This window comes from Cygnus olor, chromosome 9 (genome assembly GCF_009769625.2).
Source record: "Cygnus olor isolate bCygOlo1 chromosome 9, bCygOlo1.pri.v2, whole genome shotgun sequence".
Classification (NCBI taxonomy): Eukaryota; Metazoa; Chordata; class Aves; order Anseriformes; family Anatidae; genus Cygnus; species Cygnus olor.
This window is the reverse complement of record NC_049177.1, coordinates 20693328-20717995: the sequence shown is the minus strand read 5'-3', so window position 1 is coordinate 20717995 and position 24668 is coordinate 20693328. Positions and strand designations below refer to the sequence as shown.

Genomic DNA, 24668 nt, shown 5'->3' with positions numbered 1-24668 from the left:
AGGTTGTAACAGAACTTTTTAACAGCTGAAAAGAGTAATGTGAGCACTAGATTTAAGGACCCAAAACTCTCTTGGCAGCAGTATAGGTCCTAAATTCTTCAATTTAATGGGTGATCTGTGTGCAGATGACCACCTTAGCTAACACAGAAAAAATGTACACTAAAATATAGCAATTTGCATTACTTTCCAACTGCAATATATATAAGACTGCATTGGTTGATATACTGATTTATTACATTCCATGATACACTGAAAAAATAAATATTATTTTATTGAAAATTAAATTTGATTACATACACTAAACAACAAACTGCTAGGTGAAGGTCTACAAAAGGCCAGTGTAAATGATAGATATTGGTTAACACCCCTTGTTAAGCAAATATGAAAACTGCCTTCAACAAAACACAAATAATAGATACTAACATCTTTATTGAAGTGTTTTGAGTCGCTCTTATGTTGTACGTGTAGCAAGCTAAACATCTTTGAAAAAAGTAAGGTGACATATCTTAACTGTTTGAAATTTCTTAATGTATCATTGCTCAAAATGAGAAGCAAGACAGAAATTAAACTTTTTTTTCATTATTCTGCAGTAATATTTCACTCTTTATGTGCCAAAATTTTAATGAAATGGAATAAAAAATGGTGAGCAGTCTTTCTCTGAGGCATTCACTACATGTTCAAGAAATCTACTGATTTTAAAAATGATTTTTCCTGCACATTTCTGTCTTCTGGTGAATGTTGATTTCATGAAATCTCCCATATTCATTAGAATTTGTTCATCTTCTCAACACTTTTCACCAGGATTCTGGCTGAGCAATTTTCCATTGCCAGTAGTATGCTCTAAAATATTTTTAGATTGCTTTGTTTTTAATTAGGTGATAATGAAGTGTTCAGTACAGAAGTACAAAACAGACATAGAGAAATGGCATAGTGCCCTATAGATCCAAATAAATTCAAAAAGAAAAGGCAAACATGTCCCTAACCTGTTTTCCTTATTTAAGTTCTAATGGCCTATGACTTTAAGCATTTATTGGTATCATCTTACTGATTTCAACAAGAAACATACGGGTGAATTAATTTCCTCCCCAGAAAGTTTGTTTCCATCTCTACTGTCAGTACAATGCATTGCACATTAGTTGATTTGCTTTTGTGACTGTAATTTCCCTTTCAACTTCAGCAAAGTACTCTAGCTCAACTGAAAATGGTTTTGCATTTCATCTGCAAGGCTTTATTAAAGCACCGAGACACAATAGGGTGTGCTTTACAGAGCCATTAATGTATGCCCCATGTGTGTTGTGAGGCATGAGGCCAAAGGCCATGTGCTTTCAGCTATCCATGAACCATATTAATGACCCTGTAAAATACACTCCTGAGTGTCCTAATGCTATTATAATTACTCACTTTATTGTTACATGCCTCTTTGAAAAAAATTCTCTAAATATTTTCCTTTCCCTTTTATATAGTCCTTAACTAGGAGGGCTAATTTATGACAGACTAAAAGGGAAATGTTCACAATAAAAAGAGTATTAACATTCTTTTCACCATTTCTTTCCAGTAATTTAAAATTTTGTCTTTTAACACTTCATGGGCTTGCACGTCCTGTGTGTTCAAAACTTACAAACCATTTTGCTACTGAGTTTTTCCTATTTTCATAGCTAATAGTTGTATGAATGCGCATCGATAGGGTTTTGTTTCTCATTAGCTTTCTTAAATTTATATTAAAAAGAGAACTTAGAATGGAAAGGATCTTACTATTTCATACATTTTATTTTTAAAAGAAAATGAAGGAAAAAGAGTTCACTTGGCTTGACCCTGCTAGTGTAAGTCTTTTCTAATATGGGATTTCTCCAGCTGGAATTGTGCTTTTTAAATGTTAGGGTTAGATAATAAGTTTCTGTCTTCATTTTCCAGTGATCACAAAATTCAACATCTAAAGTTTCTTTTGTAAGTACTGTGGACAAACAAATTTACCAACAGGAGTATATTCAACAGGTGTAGTGGAACCAATAATTTTGAAGAGTTTTAACTACGATAAATGCTCACTCTTAATCTTTTTTTCTTCAGACATACAAAATATGAAAAAAAAAAATATTGCATGGCTATAGTGTCAAAGGTGCATCAGAGGGTCAGAAATAATTTGGATTATCTTGCAGACATGGAAAAGAAACCCTCTTCCTGCAGACAATGCTGCCTTGTGACCCATTCCAGGTTACCACAGAACAAGACCTCATGCAAAACAGTTGCAAGCAGCTGTCATTAAAAGATCCTCAGCTTTGCTAGAACCTTATCTATTCTCACTAGGACCAACCACAAATAGAAAATACTGTGTGTGTTGCACCAAAGAAGCTATGCTACGTCTGTAGGAGAGCCACTTGGCTGCAGTGCCCATGAAGGAGATGGCAGTTCTGCTGCCCAGAGCGACAAGGAAAAGTGGCACAATGTCTTTGGTTTTCTCTCTTATTCCTGTTGTTGTAAGCACCTTCGCAGCCTACCCCCATACAGCTCATCACATTGTTCCAGTATAACTGGAGACTTTTCAATATTGCACTAGCATTATGTGGGTCTTTCTCTGCTTTTGTGTTGGAAAAATGGGCCTGAGCAGGTGTATTTCCCATTAAGGATTGAATGCTAGTTGTTGGATGATAGAAATAGATAAACAAAGTTCCTTTCCCTGGCTTTTGTCATGACGTATGCACTTTTCATTTACACAAGCGCTTAGTCAGTCTTCTGGTGCTAAAACTTTTGAGTCCTTTAAAACCTTTTATCATTACATTCTCTGTGGTGCTTCAGCATATCCTCCCTGGAGATCTGCACAATTTAGGGAAAGATAATCAATCTCGCTCTGAAAGAAACAAAATTACTTGTGATGATCAATGTCCACTAATACTTACTTGTTGTTCAAGTCATCCTGCAAAGTTGCAGCACCCAGCAGAAACATATTCAGAACATGGCTCTTAACCTGCCACTGCAAAGCATGCAGGGCACCAAAAGAAATGAAAACAAGCATGTGAAAGGGTTTCGTTTTCACTGGCTTCAATTTAAGCTTATATAGAATGAGGAAGATTTTTCCAAAAACATGCATCTTCACAGGAAATCATCCCCAGGTGGGATGGGGGAGAGAAACAGAGAGGTAACAGTGCGAGAACTCCTGGGTTGAGACTAAGACAGTTCACTAGGAAAAGCAAAAACCGCGCACACAAGCAAAGCAAAACCAGGAATCCATTCGTGGCTTCCCATTGGCAGGCAGCTGTTCAGCCACTTTCAGAAGAGTGGGAATAGCCACCCAGAACAGTTTCTTTGGAAGACAAAGAAATTGTGGATAAACCCCACAGTTATCCTAGTATTATCCAGAAATTAAATATTGAGGGATGAAGAATAACATGGTCACAGGTTGGATCAAGTGAAATCTTATGCTGTAGCTTTTTCAATTGGAATTTGAGTTTTCTGATAAGGAACTCCTGATTCTGAGTCCTAAACACTACCTGCAAGTTATGTGAGTGGAAGACTGCTTTTTCTCCCCCTTCTTCACCTGCTTTTTCTCTTAAGAAGGAATCCAATGTAGATTTAACCTACACCCATGAAATGTAGGCTTGATTCAGTTTGATGCCAATTATTTAGGTTCAGCCTACCAACCAATGACCTATTTGGCATTCTGTTTTTTCCTTTGCTTTCATCATGCTAAGATGTTTCCTCTGTGTTCTCACTCATCTCACTGTTCCTTTTCCACACCATTTTTGCAATTCCTGCGCACTTATTTTTTCATATCTCTTGACACATATTGAAAAATCACATGTTGATGAAGACCAATTTCTTAACTAAAAACTGCCTACGCCATGGGTGAACACATCGCTTAGGGTACATTAGCAAAATTCTGAAACCTTACTTCTTGGAAGCTGATCATACACTAAAAGCAGCAAAAGAAAAAAAAATTAAATTGCCAATTACAGCTAATAGCTTTCTACAATTGACATGTATAAAGCAGTTTGAAGGTGCTTTTAATAGAAGCTTCTCAGTAAATGCAAGTAGTGAAATGCTTTAAAATGAAGCAGTTGCAAAAAGCAGGTTAAATGTCCTGTGCTTAACAATTTGCAGCATACAGAAGGCTGTTTTAGATACATCTTTGGGGATCTCTCTCCAAGAATATGACTGATAAATGGTCTTGTTTTCCTTTCCCTTGAGAGTGTTTACATACATCTGATAGCTTTTGATGCATTTCCTTAAAAAAACCCTCCTAAAATAATGTTAATTTAAAAGAATATGAAAGTGAAAGCAATGCTATTGATAAAACTCATTATTTCGTTATGTTTTGCATTAATATTGACTCTTTAATGTAAATATCACAGGTGAATGAAAATAAAGTTCCATTTTTTTCTTCTGAAAGCAGAAAATTTATTCTATATATTAAATCACTCAGTTTTCAGAAGGATTATAACTGATTTTAGTGATGAAAGAATTAAAAAAAAAAAAGAACTTGTTAATACTAAAATAAGTCAAAAAATAAAGATCTAACCAAGACAGGGCTTTCTGAACATTATTTTGTATTTGTATTTTTCAGTGCTGTGTAAAGCACATGAAGTGCAGATGAAAGGTTAAGAGAGTAATAAACAAAGGCTTGAATGTGATTTTGATGGGTAAGCTGCACTTTGATCTTCAGGCTATAAAACATTGCTACCTGGGTGAGCACTAACACTCAGCACGACAAACAAACAGTTGTTTGGTGCAGAATAAAATTCACAATTCCTTTTTCTTTTTATGCTATGAAAGAAAACATTCTTATGTCTATACCAAAAGAAGGAAAGGGAGAGTGTAGGTGTTTTACCATTTTGTGTGGTTTAAAGCAACATTAAATGTGTGTTTATTAAATATTTTCTTCAAAGTGCTCTGATCATTAACACACCACAGTATAGAAGGGAATTTTTATCAAGTACTGAGTAATGATGATCATGAAAGCACTATAATAGTATATGAGATTACTCAAAACCAGGAGCACAATTGCAGGTTACATAACTAAAAAAGATCAGTGCTTCTTTTAATTCCATTAGATAAAATTACATTTCCTACTGTACCCCACTATTCTCATTTGTTATAATTTCCATGTTCTCCTACACGAGAAAGAAGTAGAAAATCTCTTTAGAAAGATGTCTACTTCTTTTTAAGTTTCTTAGTTTTGCTTATACTTTCTAAATACAATTATAACTGGGCTCTCAGGTCTGAAGCTGTGCCATTTGCACATTGCTCCTTGCTGAGGCGAACAGTTCTCTCAGGTGTCCAGCTCATTCTCACTTTCTGGATGTGGCTAACCTCAACATCCTTCTTTAATAACACTCAAGTAAAAGCTTTTAAAGATTTCTTAATGCTAAATTTTTCTCTCAGTTACAACAGTACAACTCCAAAGAGATGTCAGTGACTCTACCATGGCTTTATATCAGTCTGAAGCAAGATGGCAATTTGGGATGGAAGGGAGGCTGTCTCAAAAGAATGATAAATAGAAAGAGTAGAGTAGAAAGTCTAGACCCTTTAAAAAATGAGTTTAACGTTTCTTTCTGTATGCCTCGTTTTGTTGCTAAAATTGATTTTTGTGATTTTACAATGGCTCATTATTTCTGTTGTTCCTGATTAACTATGACTGTGAAGAGTTCTACTGATAGAAGTTAGATTGCTTACATGTATAAAATTAACATATAATAGATGTTTATAGAATCTGAGCCTTGGAGAATACAGTGTAGAAAATAGCAAAACTTTGCTCTGATGGAAATGGGAAAATTTTTCCCTTTTGAATATTTTTCAGTGTAGAAGAAGTGTGATTTCAATCTGGCCCTACTTCTTTTATATATCTATTATAAATATTGTTTATTCTAAAGTCACATAGAAAAATAGTTTCTTGTTCTTGATTATTCTGATAAAACCTTTTAGTATTTTACTGGACCAGAACAGTAAAAAATATTTAAAAACAAAAACTGTACATTGAAAACTTTTTTTTTTCAGTTAAAGCCACACTCATGCTAACTTTTCTCCATACAAGATAGTTGCAAGAATATCGCATACTATAACATTAGTTCTATCACAAAAGCATAGATTGCTTTTAAAAGTCTGACCGTATCTTTTAATAGTGGCCTTGATTCTGGCAAATTTCAGGCAATAAAAAAATCATTAATTTTAATTGTGTTGGATCAAGCCCTGTATTTGCAATGTGATATAATTGTCCACTGCATTTATGACATCTGGCAATATAATTCTTGGAAAATACTATCCCAATCACAAGGAAGGCACTAGATAGTAATTATTGGTGCAGGATTAGCCATGAGACAATGCTCAGTCAAGTGCAAAAAAACTACTCAGAAGATTTCTTCAGCAAAAATTAGGAAATTAAGTCAGAATGTATATTTATTTATATTTATTTATATGTTATATTGCTCCTGTCATGATGATATTCACTTGAAGTTGACACAAGCTGTTGTTACTGACAGAAGACTTCCATTTTGATCTATCAGAGGATGAAGGATATACATATTTATTCTATAATTTTTTCTCTAGTGATTGCCGCTGCTAAAAATTTGGCTAGCAGGAAAGAACTGACACACCGTAAGTTTGAGCTGGTATGATGTATCACAACGCGGTGATAAGATGTTTGGGCTTGATGTACGGAAAAACAACAACAACATATTTTGATGTACTTTACAATTGTTTCTCAGCAGACTAGACAATACTGGAAATACCCGGGTTGTTAAACCTATCTCTGGATTATGCTAATATCCCTGCATATTATTTATCCGTCAGTTGTACCTGAGCAATTTATTAATGACTGTCTCATTTGGCTCATTAGAGAGAGAGAGAGGGCTTTTGAACCTGAGACTTCCTGTACTGTAGCTGTGTACTGTTGAATTATTTGATTTCTGGGATGCAACAAGCAGATTAATAAGATATATCTCATTCTACGTTTTCATTGTGATCGCATTTGTTTTGTTTCTCAGCCAGTGAACACTGGCCTCGCTGCCTGCCTGTATGCAGCTGAGTGGAAACCATGAGGGGAAAGATTATTACTTGCTTGTTGTTCTACACCAAATAGCAGGTAGCAATGGCATTTCCTTTCCCTTGATCCTGCAGCTTATACTAGGCACTTTACACTAGTGAGTGCATAATACTTAAAGCTATTGCAGTACTGTGCACCCTCAGAGACTCTATTCCAGGATTTCACGTCAAGGAGCTTGAGTGCTGTGTTGAATTGTGTGACCCATAGGGAAGTTAATAAAGGACCTGTGTAGATCTGAAAGCTAGAGTATGCTGTATTCTTACATTTGGAGTAGTAACAGAAGAGAAACCAGAAATATGGCATTATTATCCATCTATTTTTCAGAAAGTTGTGTTTAATCTCTTGTCCTTCCCATAAAAAGCTTAATTCCAAGTGAAATGAAATCCAATATCATAGCTAGTCTTGTATTTTTCTCCCCAAATAATGCCTCTAGATCTTTAAAAAGTAAATAATGATGATTGAAGAAAAAATGACTACATTGATAACTGTTATTTAAGCAACTTAATTGGTCAGCCACTGCTGTATTTTTTTATGGGACATGCATTTTTTGCTACTTTTTTATGGTATATGGTTTGCATTAATAGAAAATGGAAAAAGCAAATGTGTAATCGAAATAGTTTTTCCAGACAGGCCTGTTATTGCATAGCTCTCAATATTATTTTCAGAAACTGCCTATGCCAATATTTCTATTTTTGCTTTAGAGAATAATTAAATTGTAATGCCTAAGGCTATCTGAAATTGTATCAGTAAAGAAAGTCGCCGAAGTAAAATGTGTCATTGCATGAGGGATGGCACAGAGAAAATAGAACAGTAATATCTGAATTATTCTTCTAATTAGCTTAGATTCATTGTTGTTTCCAGTAGTTGAGTTATATGGTTTCTAGAGCTTAGTAGGGAGAAAAACAGAGGGAGATGCATGTAACTGGCATGTGTACAGATAATACCAAATGGCGTACGTGAATTTCTATCACTGTTTTGAGTTTCAAAGTATAGTGTTTCTTTCAATACCTCTTTTTTCTTTCTCTCATCTCCAAGATATTTTAGCTGTCCTTTTTGATCACTTGTGTATCTAAAAAGAAAGGTTCTCCCACCCCCATCATCATTAGCTCAGTAAATCTAGGTGTCATCTGCCTAACAGCATAATGAGCAGTAATAGCTCATAATGACCATAATAAGCACTAACAGCTGAACATGTCAAATATACTGGAAAAAAGAATAGTTCCCTATGGGACTCCAGCCTCCTCAAAGTGGAGTTGCAAAGTGCTACTGTTACAAAGTGAACTACTGAACTGCAGTGCAACCACAGCTTGTTCCAAAAAAATCTTTTATAGAGGAAGCCAATGTATAAGTGACATTTTTTGACACTATATTCATTATAAAGTAAGATTTCTCAGAGGATTTTGAAACAAAACAGATATTTGAGTTTCCAATCAAACATGAAGGGCAAGTTCTTCTTATAAGGGCACAAGCACAATACAAACCTAACCCTGGCCACAGGCAGCATACTGATTTGGTGTCTGATAAAGGTGGAACAGAATTTTATGAGAACTTTTAGGGCATTTAAGGAAGGATATGACCTTAATATTACTGTTGTACCCTATATCTACAGCAAAAGCAGGTCCTAGGAATAACTGCAGTTCAGTCAGATAGGCTATATGCCATTTGTACTACAGTGCTTGCAGCTCCATATTTCCCAAATTAATTTCAGTGATCTATCTTACACAAAAGCTTGTTGATTTTGCGGTGCTTGTGTTTCAGGCCTTTGGGAATATTCAGACATTTTGTAATATTTTTGGCTTTGTTTTACTGATCTGTCACAGTGAAAGACTTTCTAGATTTACGTGGAAATTTATACCGTTACAGATATCATCATGTTTCCCTTGATACTGGATGACACACCATGCAAGAAATAATACTGTTTAGTAATTAAATGGTCTCTTACACTTCTATAAAGTCTCAGCTATATTTTGATCCATTCTATTTTAATTCTTCTTTGAGTTTTACTCATTGCAATACTTTCTGGCTTACTCAACATAAATCTTCCAACTGAAATGTTTTAACTTTACCATTCTTGTAGCAGAAATTGAGGTGAATTCAGGTCTAGTTTGTATGTCAGTGGCTAAGGCAATGTTTTGTAAAAATCAACTCAGCTTTTTGTTTAGTATTTCAGAGATGCTGTGATTTCTGTCAGGTCACATGGGAAAATTTTAAAAGCTATGGTTTCCAAAGAGGAAGACAATTGTTCTTATCTGTTTAAAAAGTGATTGGCTATTTATTTTGCCTTTATGTATGAGACTTTGAAACTACAATGCAATGCCTGGTTTTCAATCCCACAATTAACACAGCAAAATCGTAAGAAAAATTATGTTATCAAGTGTTTCTTCAAGCAGATTCTGGGCATCAAAGATGTTACTGAAGTAATGCCATTGTCTAAAATTGATACGGTTTTCCTTAGCTCAAACCAGCAGCTTAAGTATTCATCAAGTTTTTAAGTACATGAATATTCTTCTCAGTAAGTGGTCCAGTTTGTTTCACCTCCAGTAATTACATTCATGTGGATATATTTGCCACATCAAGGCCTGAGCAGTTAAGAGTATCAACATCTATCAGACAAACAACAAGGAAATCTAAGGGAACATAAAAAATCTTGCTTCACTAATCAGTAAAAACAGCAAGCCCAAATGCCTTAGTTTTCTAAAGAGCAATGTCACTGAGGCCTGATGGTGAGTATGTAGTCAAGCTTTTGACTGTGCCACCTAAATATTCACTGTACAGAGCAACAGACTGCAGAGATTTTGGCAAACATCTTCTATGGAACCTTTTTAGGTGGATACTTTTTCAAGGTATATTGGTCTGCAATGTTTCTGTAGCAGGAAAAATTGTTGCTGGTTCTATAAAATAAATAAATAAATAAATCTTTGGGATGGTATATAAAAGAAGAAATCAGAAACTTCTCTAAATACTAAGAATTTGTTACCATAGAGCAATCACTGTATATGCAATGTTATTCCTATCCTTAATGACATCAGTCATAGAAAGTCTTGTAAGAAAGACAGCATGGCTCCTCTGTGCTTACTGCACAAAAAATGTGTCTGTACTTGCCTGTATGTGTTTATATGAATACACACAGGCACGCATATAGGCTACAATTATTATGTGGTAATGCTTGGCATGTACTTGAGGTATCACATGAGTTTATGAAACACGTTTAAGCTTAATGATTTCCCCATAAAATGCATATAACACATCCCAGGTGAGATACAAGAAAATAGACTTTCCAAAAGCTCACCCCTGGGTCAATGAGAAGCAAAGGTGATAGTTCCTCCTACTAACTTAGTCATCCGAAAATGCTGGCACAAACAGGCTGATCAATATTTACCTAGTTCAGATATCTCACATGCTGATTTTGCAAATCCCTTGGTCCATGAAAAGACAAAACAAAATGTTCAGAAAATGGGGGATCTTTAAGAAAAAGACTGGGAGTCCTTCAGTCAAGGATGCCTTTTAGAATTGTGTTTAATTTATAATAAAACTTACTATTTTTTAAAGAGGTATGAGACTCTACAGAATACAAATAAGAAACCAGTACTTAAGTGAAAGTACCAATAATTAGGGGAGCCAAATGATTGGTATGACATGTATCTCGTTTCTACATTTTTCTTTCTCTTTCTTCTTTTCTTTCTCTCCCTTTCTTTTTCTCTTTCTCTCTCTCTTTTTTTTTCTTCCTGACATCACAGACAACCATCTGCTTTACAGCAATTTTTCACACATTCTTGATTCTGACAAATAATTTCTTTTATTACTGTCCTATTTCTGTAACTTATATGGAGTAGGAATGCATAAATCTGAAACATTTTTTAAGGGATTAGTAAAAATGTATAAAGTGGATTCCTACCTGAAATTGTCCTGTTTTGTATCCATAAACGATTGCTTGAAATCTATAGAAATTTTACTCAAAAAAATCTATCCCACAGAAGGTAGTGACCAAAGTCTCTGAAATTTCAGTTATTTCTATGTCATTGTCAATGAATAAGTGTCAACAGGGAAAAAAAAAAAATACAAAAACCCAGCAATCTGAGTGTTTTGATTTTTGTCTAGAACTTGTAAGTTACTAATATCCAGCTCAGACTTCTCTTCTTATTTTCCAGGTCATAATTAGTGTAAATTGATTTGAATCATGAAAGTGTTTTTTTGTTTGTTTGTTTTTCACATTCTAACTGTTGTTAAATCACATGTAAATCACATAAATACAAATCTCTAGGCTCTGTAGAGATCACCATAGGCAGAATTCTTTGCCTTTACTTAATAAGTATTTCTACATGCTAATAGTGGTTCCTTCTGTCTTTTAAATGTATTAACCAGTACGTTTGGATAAATCAAGGGCAACTGCTAATGAGAGCTATCAAAGTTACCAGAGGGAGCAGTATAAATGGAACGGAACACTGCAGCTATAATATATTTTATGGGAGAGAGCACCAGATTCAGTGAACTTGTGAGGACACAAGTTTAAATTCAGAGGATTATGAACATCATTCTTTCTTTCCAGTTTTTGTCCTGTACTATTTTATGGGATAAATATTTATCCTGTATTTTTAGTTTAGACAGATAACTTCCCAGTACTTTCCCATTTTCCAGCATCAAGTTTGGCTGTTTCCCCTAGGAATTTCAGGCAGAAACAGCCTTCCAACTATTGTTAGACTGTCCTATACAGTGTCCTAGTGACACCAGATCTAATTGGCCTATGAACCACTGTGAAAGGCTCTTGCTGTAACAGCTATAAAAACATTTTTACAGGTGTTGCTTGCTTACCCAAATGGAAAACTTCCAACTCTGGTCAAGGTTTTGTTTTGTTTTTAAAAAGAAAGCAAACCCAAAATATAAAATTTAGTCCTGAATGCCATCAGCTGGGAAGATGATGTTCTGTGGTCCAGGTGATACAGAAATCAAATGCAAACAAGAATGAGTCAGGCCTTAGAAGACAGATCTGAGCAGCTGCTAATTAGAAATGCAAAGATGGTAGACAGTTGGCTATTTCTATAATTATTATGTAGATCATTTCATATCTACTTATTTGTAACTTTTAAAATTCTTGTTATGGCATCGAGTACCTTGGGATTGTACGCCTGCTAAAAAGATCATATTGATGTATTGTCCTTGGTGTCGTAACAACTTTTGCAGATAGTTCTTTTTGACGAGCCATCAGGATGATATTCTTCTTCCTTCATTCTTATTATTCACCTTTTTGAGGAAAAAAAAAAGGAATTTTATTAAACAGGTTTTACATGAAAAAAATTCTGCTGACTCTATTCATTGTGAAGCAGAAACCTAATTTGCATTTGTAAGTTAGAGTACAGGCAAGGAACATTTTGGGGGAAACAGTGTTGGTTCGGGGTCTTTGTTTTGTGTTGTTTTTGCCTCTGGCTTTTCTTGTTTCCCCTGACAGTGTTAAACTATGCAGGGAAAAGGGATAACTTTTTCCTTACTCATAAAAATGCTTGAGAAAAATTACTCCTTTTTGCTTTTACGATGGCACAGAATATACTGGATGGCTATTTTTTTTCCCTTGGGCTTTGTTTTCAGTTTTCTTTTCCTTTTTTTCTTCAGGGAAAATTACTGGTAGACTTCATTTATTTCACTTCCCTCCTCTATTTGCTCCTCTTTGATGTTAGCTTTTAGTAATTTATTTAAGAACGACATAGAAAGAGGGGTAGAAAGAATTTTAATGCAGCTCCTTAGTTATGATTATGAAAAAGTGGGAATATATTTCCTTGTGTACGTCATTTATAACATTTTGGGCAATCAGACGGTGTGCTGCTAACTGATTGCCTTTGGGAATATGAACTCTGCACGTGCCCTAGTCAGACTCCAAACTTCTTTCTGAGTTCTTGACTCTTGTGCCACTTACCCTCTCTCTTGAACTGCTCCGTTAAGAGGCTCCAGTAGTGAATCCTTGACTGAGGTGTTACACCACTGAGATGTAATTATGCGTGACAGTAGGTTAGCTCATACTGTTGACTGAGCTGACAGGTATAAGGTTTTCTGGCAACAGGCATCTGCCAAATTGTATGATGACATTGTGAGAGCTGGTAGCTGGGGTCACCTGGCAGAGTCTGACAGCTTATATGAGGGCAGAAGTTGGACTCCTTGGCATTGCTGGGAGTTCAGAAAGAGGGGAATGTCCTTGAATTGTGAGTTTGATGAAACAAGGGCTCCCCTTGTCACACAAGAGAATCTTTCTTCAAGAACGAGGTTGAGCTACAAAGAGGAGTGTTGTATTTGGGAAAGCTGTTGTATTTCAGTAGCCTTAACATATGTCGAAGCTGTCAAGAAACTTATGTCCTGTTTCATGCTGAGGTAACCACATTATGTGCATTTTAGTTTACTCCCAGTCTTGTTTTCTGAGTGAGGAAATTCATTTTTCTGAAATGACATCTAGGTGCAGTTGTCTGGATAGCTTACTTCAGAGACTACTGCCCAGAGGCAGTGTGGCTGAGACCATGCCAGTTGGCTCTTCTGTCCAGCGCTTCCCTGCAGCAGAGTCTCAGCGCTGTCTTCTGACATCTACATGCTGCTGGGCTTCCCAGGCTGATTGCTTAGAAAATCCAGCAATGCTTTCTCATTACAACTTCATCACAACTTGCTTTTTGCAGGTTTACGTTATGCAGGTATCTACTGGAGACCTGAACAACTCAGCTCAGTACATGAGGTACTCCAGCCAGCTCTGCTTACTATAGCTTTCCTTACCTCAGTTATTGTATTTTTCTGGCCTGTATGGAGGACAGGAATTCCTTAGATAGCTGTTGAGTGAATGAATCTTCTACCTTCCATTGCAATTCGATGGAAATTTATTTCCCTTCTCAATTTTGTTTTGTTTTGGTTTTGAAAGGCACAGTTTAGCTGTTGTAATAAGGGTGTTTAATTCTCTAGTTTGCAGTATTCCATGAGGAAGAGGAACTGATTGTAATGGTCACTTCTGGCCTTGAAAAGATGAGTAGTTATAAGTATTTGCAGGCATCTGACTTGGAGCTTTGCCTTACCAAAAGTGAGCTGCACAAATCCTTCACATCCAACTGCTCATACATTCTGTCCCCATCTTTTCTCCAAACATTTCATTTCTTTATCTCTCATATACTGACCTGTCAAGTTTCATGAACTGATCATAAGCTCACTTTCTTGATCTGTAGGACCATCTGATTGTTCATTCATCCCCATCTCATGGTCTGATACGTGTTCCCACTCTTCCAATTTCCATTATTTTGAGAGATCTATTTCTGTCTTACCTGAAGTAAGTAGAAAACTTTTCTCACTGCATACTGGGCTTCTTCAGGATGTAGCATAGCTATGTAGCTTTATCCCTTTTCTGTTCTGAAAGTTTTACTGCACTCACTGTCTCAAATACTGCATGTGATATGAGAGGTCTAAAGGAAAAATTGACATTTATATTTAGACAGAAAAGATCACAGAAAATGTACTAGAATTGAAAAGGTACAATTCATTTCTTTAAAGCATGTCAAGTTCATGGATACCTAGTTTTTGTCCTTCATACAACTTCCTCCCAAACTCACAAAATAAAATAAAATCCCAGATTCCCAGACAATCATGGTTTCAACTTAATCTGCATTTCTTAGTCAAAAGAATATACTGTCCCCAAACCACATCAACAGTTAGGGTGGGAATTTTATCAGTATGCTGACAGTTGCATTCTTTTAATGAGTTACCATTTCTCTGAGCATTACATAATAGCATTTATGCACACCTTTTATTAAAATATCTGTTCAGCACTCTGGAAAAAAAAAAAGTGAAGTAACTAATGTTTTGGAATGCAGTAAAAATGAAAAATAAATTTTTATGAAGGTGACCTGTAAAAAATGTACTTTCATTATTTTCTATGCATATGCCTTTAATAGAAAAATGCGTATTGCAGGAATGTAGTAGAGTCTGATGATCCCTTTGAGTAGACAAGATTTTATTCCATTTTTTCCACCTTCCCATCATTATGGTAATGATCACCAAATGTAATTCAACGTCTCCAATGAAAGGAGTCTTGAATACAGATAGTTTTTTCTACAAAAATAGTATTTCACAGTGTTGAAAAAATGTTATCCATCTGACTCTCCATCCCTTTAGAATGGTGTCTAAGAATGATACAGGCACAAGATACTTAGTATTGCGGCAGCACAACACTTAATATCAAACATAAGTGGAAGAACAATCTTTGTAATATAGGAGAAGAGAATCAGAGTTGGTTTCTTTTTGTTTCCTATCCACTTGTTGTTTAAAAAGGATGGTGACATAGTTTCTTGTTCTGTAGAACAGAAAATTGCTATATTTGTTATACAGCTGTCATCATTCATTAATATTTATAAAGTGTTTTGAGATCTTCAGAGCTACATCCTGTAAGTGAATAATCATTCACTCCAGAAAACCAACGGTATTAATATTAATAATTATTACTATTTTCTTTATATTTACTGTGTTACCTGAATGGAAAAGGTATGTGCTATTTCTCTCTTCATTTAAACAAAACAAAACAGTTTTTACGTTTGCATTATGAAAGCTGTATAGAGCAACACTGCTTGGAATTTCTCTTTTCAGAATATATCCACAAATTCAAATTGAAAAAAATAGTTATTTTCTTTTCTGGGATCTCTATTACATGAAATAACAATAGCCTTGAATTTAACTATCATAGTTGTTACAGAAACTGAGCCTCTGTCATGCAGAGATTTGGTTTATTTTGTTCAAATACTGCCATTTAGACAGGTATTCGGTGTGATCTGCTTTCCTTTTTCATTCTTGCTATTTATTAAAATGGGCCATGATTTTTATCACTGCTTATCCTTCTGTAAACACACAACTTTAATTTCCAAAGGCATCTTCCTTCCTGAGTCCTATGCTAATCCTCAACCCACACATTATTGGTTTTCATTTCCTTTTGAATGTCAATTTTAAACCTTTAAACGTTGAGCCCAAATTATTTTTTTTATATGGGCTCTTTATTCATCATATGGAGTAAATTGTCTAGAATAGGTCACTTACATAGTGCTGGACATTTTGCTAGTACAATATCTCTGGAAAAAAAAAGTCTACAAGTCTACCTTCTTGGCTTTTTCCTACTTTTATCATATTTTAGAAATAGTTTAGGTAAGATTAAGAAAGGCCTTTTGACAAAACTTGGGGTAGTACTTTGAGAACAGGTAAGCATGATCTGTGATAGATATTAATTGTTAGAGATTATGTAAAATTTATGCTTGCTATTTATGGATTTGAATACATAGCTTGTGAAAGGTCTTGAGTTAATAACCCTGGAGAATGGCGATTTATTCTAAGAGTGGTTCCTGATCAAGAAATCACAGTAAAAGATTCTATAAAACATCGTCTCACAGGAAAGAAAATTGATTTTGAGATGTTGTGTTTAAAAGAAAAGAAGAAGAGATTCATGATAGGGAGATAAATGCTCAGTTAGTTACAAGTAGAAATAAAGTACTCTGAGGCTGCTCAATATAAGTCAGAAGATTTTAACACAAACACATTATCCGGCTGTGCAGCGGGTATGAATTTGGAGATAAAAAGATCGTTGCTGTGGATCCAGTTGGCTGTTGTGTCTGGGTGAGGAAGTGTTTCTCTTAATTTTTGATTAATTTAATGCACTATACAGTCTACCCCAAAAATGGTTTTAAAGAGCTGTTCTGAGGTCTTCTTGCTTCTGTCCCAGAAAGCTGTGCTGCAGGAGTTGAAAGGGACTTTGAAAGACTTGCCCCAATCCCAATTTTATTTCATTTGTGGGGCTTTTTTCTTCTGGAATTTTTGTGTGTTCGAAACTGACATAGCTGAGGCTGTTGCAGTGTTCTAAAACAGTTGCCTTAGCTCTGCCATTGTCAGTGGATTCCATATCTCTGCGCCTAAATAAAGGAGAAGTTCTGATGGACAAATGGAAGAATAGATGGAGAAGATAACTGAGTATCATAATTACTAATATCACCTTTAACACTACAATTATACAAAATTACTGATGTCTATCATTTAAAACAAAAGAAATGACAATGTGAGGTGTAGGTCATCATGATATTCCTTGTCAGAAGTATGATGTATTACTAAATTTCATTTTTTAAATAGACACAGAGCATATGAGTATTGGTCAAGAATTCCAGTGTACGTGAATCTAGCTGGAAAAATCACCTTGGTCTCTCGGTTGTGGAATGGAGAAGCAAGAATGGTTAATAAATTTGTTGCAGTTCATTGCTGTGACAGCTAATAGATGTACATATTGGCAATTTGCTTAGTAGATTATCATTTACTGTCACTTTTTAAAATTAGAATGTGATCTTCCATTGTCTTTAATCTATTGGCATCATGGATGACAAATTTCTTTCCTTAAGGGTAATCCCTTATTATCAAAAAATAATTTTACGCAGACTGTTCCATGAAGAGGAAACCACCCCAAACTGTAAGCATCTGGAATCTCACAATTTCACTGTTCAAGAGCTATATTATACGTGCTGACTTATTGTAGTTCTCAGAACAATATTCTTCAACTGTAATCACATTTTACACCAATTAGAAAGGGTACTCTCTAACTGCTTTGACTCTCCAGATCTCTGTCATAATGATAGATAGATGGATATGATAGGTGCAGTTTCTTTTACTAGTCAAAGGAATGTTACTGGAAGATACAGTACAACACATTTCTTCTAAGCTTCAGGAGATGATTCAGACTGTACAAAAGTTTGCAATGTACATGTCACAAAAGCGTGTCCTATAATATTGGATGGTCAACAAGAAACAGAGGTAAGATTATTGAAGATGTTATTTTACCATTATTTCAGCTGAAGTCAAAACAAGTAATGTGTTGAAGCCAACACAAGCTCAGTTACACTGAAAGTCACTTTTTTTTTCCTGAATTCTCTTTGTTCTGTCATAGTAGGGAATCATGAATCTTGTATCTAGCCACAATACCCAGCAATGTTCAGAGAGTATTCATGTAGCACAATCCATTGAATACTTCTTAATTTCTCTATTTTTGCTTTCCTATGCACACAACTGAGCTCAGTGAAGGAAGTAGAAAGCCCAGTGCAGGACCTAAACGAGGACTGATTGAAGTGTCCTCAAAAAGCCAGAAAAGTCTAAGTGGCGCTAGAGTAATAATACATGGATTCTTCAGGCTGATAATTTAGCTGCTCTAAAAGGATAAATTAAGAATTGAAAACAAAGTTATCCTAGCTAAAAGCTAAGAAACTAAGAAAAAGCTGCACTGCTTAGAAATGCAGCAGTAAGAGATGTGGGTAACCGGTTTATATGGAAAAACACCCAGAATTTTCTACTAACATGCATAGCATGGTACAAGGGTAGAAAACCTTATCTGTACCTGCTGCAGATCCCCATTGGGAAGTAAACAAAACTCATTTCATCATTGTTTTAGTATAAATAACACTAACAAGATGAATGGTTAGTTCTTCCTAAATTAATTCAGATAACTATCACTAGCTTTAAAATGGTATATGCATTAGACACAAGTGTATGTATTTTACTTTCAGCAGTTTATTAGGTGTGTTAAGTTACAGAAAGAAAAGTTCCATTTCTTTACAAAGAAAGAACTTAGAAAACAAATTGAAAATTGAGGTTTATACTTTGTTTTACTTGGACTCTAGCATATATGGGCTGCAAGGAATGTGTTGTAGTGAAAACTGTAAATTATAGAAGATAAAGTCATTTGAATGTCATCTGGTGATTCAATGGAAAAGAAAAAACATTGTCACCAATTCTCTCAGTTTCCTATTTAGACACCTTTTTTTTATGATGTGAAACTTGGAGCTGAGCTGTCCTCCTCAAAGGTCATGGAAAGCAAAAGAAAATATTTTCCTATTGAAAAGGGCAGTCATTTTTCTAAAATTGTCCTTCACTGGCCTGATTTCTCACTGCTTGTAGGTGAATCACTTTTGAATACAAGATAAAAGTAAAAGTAGAACGATTTTATTTGATATTAACTATTACCTCTTCATTAACAACAAAGTTGTGCAAATGGTAAGTAGTTGGGAAATAATACCTAATTCTGTATTACACAACTCAGAGACGTAATTCTAAAAGTGGAAAGTATTACAATACATAAACTTCTCTTTACAAGAACAAAAATCAGCCCTGTTATTTTACCCCATCCATGGCTGCCTTTGCTGTCACAGAAATTTGTCTCTAGTAGTTATAGACATGGTAGAATTGGAGTATATCAATGTACTGACACAGCTTGTGGAACTTACCATGAAAGTGGTGGTTTTTTTGTTTGTTTGTTTTTTGAAAAAAGTTGGTGATGTATCAGCCTCTTCTACAGGATGAGTAACCAAACAAAAGTTTGAAGAGTAATATTGTAATATTTTCATATTTTTTTCTAATTTAATTATGCTAATGTTATGAAGGCATGTAACCGGTGTAGTTGAATCAGTGTCAGCAAACAGTTAGTAGTACAGTTAGTAGTACAGCTAAGGGACTTAAGGGAGAAGAAACTGAAAAATCAAAAATGGGGAGAACAGTTTAAATTCTGCCATGTAGAATTTATTAGGAGCTATTAACCAGGGACCTATGCTGCTAATAAATCTCTTTCCTCAGAATATCCCAGCATTTTGCTTATTGTGTTACACTTGCACTCCTGTCATCATTTCTGGAATGCTATTACTATGGAAATATATTTGCCATTTGGACACAGATTTGTCAATCACAAATTGTTAATTTTATGCGCCTAAATCATCATGTTGACATACTTACCTGAAACTATGTAGGAATTTCATTGTTTTCATTTAAAGAAAACATATTTTTACTGGAAAATCTGCTTAGTGCTCATCATTCATCCCCTTAAAGCAGTTGTTTTGAATATGACTTTAAAAATTTTAAGATTCCCATCTAGATTTTGTACTGACTCTAGGTTAAGTTTGCCTTTTTTATTTTTTATTTTTTTCCTGACTGCCACTCCTGTAAATCAACCTGTTGTATGATCTGGAAGTCGGAATAGTTTCTTTGTGGTTCATATCATCACCTTTAATAGTAATTCTCAGTCACAATTTAGAAATATTTGACAATTCTGTTGAAGATGTATACAACCAATAGAATTTAGTGTTCTCACCTAGGATCTGTAATAACAAAGAATTAATTAAATAAATAAAAGAATTTTAGTCCACTGAGAAGCAAGTCTGCTTTTACATAGAAAAAATTCAGAATCAATGAACATTTTGAGTCTAATTACCTTTCCTTGTCCTTATTTCTATCACATTAGCATATCATCATAAAACTCTGATAGACAGGACAGTCTGCCATGCCTCCTTTTTAGGCAGCTTACCCCTGATTACACAAAAATTTGTGTTTAAACTCCTGGCTAAACCTGTAGTCATTCAACGGATATATCTTTCCATGGACACCACCAGAAAGTCATTGGATGACATTGAGATGCATCATATTAAGACTGTTAGAGCAGAGTTTCTTGCAAAGCTCATTTATCTAAATCATGGAGTTATTTTAAGCATGACAAAAGGATAGGAGGTGTAGCTTGTAGTCTTCGCTTGTTTTATTTTATTCTCATTCCTCCTATTATCTGCCTTGTAACCTTGGTTAAGTCCATTAACCTCTTTATGACTCTGTGTCACTTCCCTTGTGTTGTCTTTTTAAATTTAGTCGTTAAGAGCAGGCACGTCTATACTGTACAAAGCACAACAGGGCCCTTAATGTTACTGCAGTAGAAACTGCAAATAATTGAAGTAACCTATCAACAGTCAATAAGCCAACACAGAGCTACCCAATGATCCATGCCATTTAATTTTCAATCTAGTTAATGTTTTAATTATTTTCCTCCTCCTTTTCTGCTTAATGTTGTCACTGTGTACGTGGGGAGATTCAACTTTGTTTCTGCATCAAGCTACTGTCTGCTCCAGCAAGGTTTGAGCACAGGGCGTGGGTGGGCCGGGACTTGATGTGAACAAGCTGACATTGTCAAGGTAAAAAATGTTCCCTAGAGAAGTGCTTCACATTTATGGTGACTGAACTATAAGTTTTTTTATTTATGTTGGATGTTGGGCGCTGTACCTTTCAAAGGAGTTAAAACCACCAGGGCTCTGTTGGGTCCCTGAGCGCAACTATGGATCACTTGGCCATTTGAAACAGCAAATGTGATCTTTTTGTTACAAATGTCATTGCTCCATTATGTCCTAAGTGGTTGTATCCATCTCGTCTAACAGTCCATCAGAACAAAAATTTGATCTACTTCCCATTTTTTTATAAGATTTTTTAATGAAATTTTTTTGTTGTTGTTTCTCTGAATGAATAATTGCATTTCAATTAAGATTGAGAATTTACGCTCTTACTCTTTTTGCATCTTTTTTTTACTGTTTATGCTATTAACTATCTCTTGATATTAATACTGAAAACACAGTTCTATTTTAAATTATTTGCTTCTTCCATTCTTTAATTTATCTCTGTGTATATCTTTAAAAATATAAATAAAAAATCATGAATAAAAAGCCAAAAATAATATTTAAAGAAATGAATTACCAGATTTTTTTTTTTTCTGTCTATATATACTTTATTACATGACTTAAGATTTTCTGGCAGGTTTGCTCTCCTTTCACTTGAATATAGGATATTTCCTTTAAATAATTCACCTTTTTCTTAAATGAGTGAGGGAACTACCCAAATGTTACAATGCTGCATAAGGATAATTTCCACTTTGAAACCAAGAGATTTGTCTTACTTTTCCAGTATCCTGTCATTATCTTTCTGTTTTGGTTAACGCTATGTAAATCCCAATTTTATTTGCAGAGGAAGGGAGGAAGGGCCAGATATCTTCTTGGGATCACTTAATACCCAGAGGTCCAGAGTAAGCTTTTAAATCTAGTCTTTTATATCATATCATTTATAGCAGTTTTTAGTTCTTAAAAAAACTTTGTACACCACTTCTTGAAATGTTTAGTGTTCCAATGTTTACATGCACGTTTGCACTTATCAGTGTAAATTAGCATCTCCCCAGTCAAAGCAGTTTCTTTATAATGGTGGCGTGTAGGAGCAATTTGAGAATACAGCCTGAAACCCTTTATGGGCTTTTTCTCATTAATAGGAACAGGTTCCCTCCTTGATGCTTCCCACCCAGCAACACTTAAATAACTTGTAGTTAGTGGTCTTATTTTAGAATAATATCATATCTAGGTTTATTGATCTGTTATCTTTGAAATTGAATAAGTCCCTCAGTTTGCAGCCAGGAAGATTGGGAAAAACATCTAGCAACTTTTGAATGGTTAACAGCATTTCAGTTTTCAAATCACTGGTTAACAGCATTTCAATTTTCAAATCCCCGGTTGTCATGTCTGAGACATCCATTGTTTAAAGGACAGATTCTCTTGTACAGTCCATATGGCCAGATACAGACAGTGACTTAGGCCGTGAAATAAGTATGGAAGGATATGGAGTAAGGTGGTCCATTTTTGCCTTACCTAAGTTGCTCTTGTCACAAAAAAATTATTGTCCTATGAAAACCTTCCCCTAAAGCAAGTTTTCAAACTTTTTAAAAGTACTGTGCTCTTTATTTTTATTTATTTTTTCCCCCAAACCAGGTCTGGGTGCCAGAGACCAAAGACAATGAACAATAAGGTTGGGCTGACAATATGACTGAGGCTAAAAAATGTATCTTGTAGTTCAGAAGGAAAAACTCATGGACCATTCCTAGGTCTCTTCACTATTAATTGACAGCCGCTTTTCTAAGAGGAAATTCTACTGTTAATATTTGCACCGAGATACAAATAATTTTGGAATGTTGCTGTCATAGCTTCTTTCTTCTCAGCTCAGTTCCATTCCAAAGGACAAAAAGAACATTAAGTCCTATTTTTGTCCTCTTACAAAATGTATCCTTAAGTTTCCTGAGGCCCAGCGGCAATGACCCTCGATGCAGTGCTCCCAAACGCTTGGGATGAGTTGTTGTGGCTGCAGGGCATGTACCAAGACAGCTCCTTTTCCCCCTGAAGGCCCTGCAGCTTGCTTCCAGGACTTTGGTCTTTACTGCAGCATGTGTTAAACTTGAGCAAACAAATAGAAGATTTTCAAGCTGCTTACTATGTTAATATTTCATTTCCCCCCCCCATAAATATAGACATAGCCTAAGCATGGAGGAAATAGAAAACTCAGCGGGTATAATATTCTGCCCAAGTCAGTGGAACTGCTTTATGACACCTGGGCTTCCACTGCAGCCTTCATTACATTAGGGTACTGCAGAGCATACCGTTAAAATCAGTGTTGGTCTCTGCTTGCAGTTCACCCTGCTTTTTCACAGCAAATTTTTTTTTTTTTTTTGTATTTTCTTCATTAAATTGAAATATAATGAAGAGCTTTTAGGACATTTTACTACTGAAAAAGTAGTAGTAATTTCATGAAAAATGATCATGTCAGTATGTTATGGTTTGCATGGAAACACAAAAGAAAACGTGTAGGACTGGCTGGGCTTTTTGGATCTCCTGCTTCATGACAAAGTGCTATAGGAAAATGCCACAACCTCGGTAGCACCAGTTGCACATCTTGGCTATTGGCACGACAACGCTTTTATACCTGATGCCAATGGACTTTAATAATGGAGTGCAACTGGAGTGTTAATGATGCTTGATGTTTCCCTTTTTAATTACAGTTTCAAGAAGGCAACCAGCTTGCAACTAATTTAATGTATTTCATGCTGAGTTTTGAATCATTCCACTTTATTAATAAAAATCTCATGTGATAACGTATCTGTGTAATATGTCAATACTAGGATCTTTGGAAACCAAATTTAATTTGTCTAAAAGTTGTCAAGAGAAATTAAACACAAATGCTTTTCTGCATCCCTCTCATAATTAGCACTAACACAATTTCAGTTTTTCACTAGCTGGCTGGAATTTCCTCAATATAATCTATTTAATCCATATTTATATATGGACCAGTGCGGTCTCAGGCAACTGTTTTAGACCTTCACATGAAAGCTGTCCCATTAAGTTTCTGCTTGTTTGTGCTGGAAAGGATTTTTTTCATCATACATGGCAACACCTAGTTGGTTCTTCAAAACACAGAAGCGAAATATTTGCTGGATTCTTCTGTATTTTCAGCATTATTATAACTGTACTAAATCTTTATATCAGTGTAAGAAATCCCTTCATCCCTAACATACTTCAAAATTTTCTGCCATCCTAATCAAGTCTGCCAGCTGATTTTATGTTCTTCGGTTTGTATTGCTGAGTTCCTTGAGTTTAGGTTTATATTTATATACCTATATACCTATAGGTTTATATTTTGTTACTGAGAACTACCTTTTTTTTCTTCCCCCAATTGCAATAATGGTATCTTTTTACATTGTCTAAATAGCTGCATTCAGTTTTGCTTTAAAACATGTTGTTTTGCTTTATTGTCAGTTTATAAAGAGTTGCGTTTTGTGATTATCAGTTTCTGGTTTTGAGCATCTAGGAAAATGCTCTTAAACAGTTCCCAATTATAATTCATGATTTTCCATTTAAATTGAGTATCTACTAAGCTAAGCTATTCTCTCTCTCTCTCTCTCTCTCTCTTTTTTTTTTTTATTCTGCTTAGCTTTTTCTCCCAAGTGATTTAGTTCATAATTATTTTCAGCTTTATGGAATTATACATTTTAAAAAAA

At 35.1% G+C, this 24668-nt stretch overlaps 1 protein-coding gene across 7 annotated transcripts in view; it reads left to right on the top strand.

Moving 5' to 3' along the window:
- Window positions 1-24668, top strand: part of NLGN1 (neuroligin 1) — a 374128-nt gene that overhangs the window by 188657 nt on the left and 160803 nt on the right. The window lies entirely within an intron of this gene.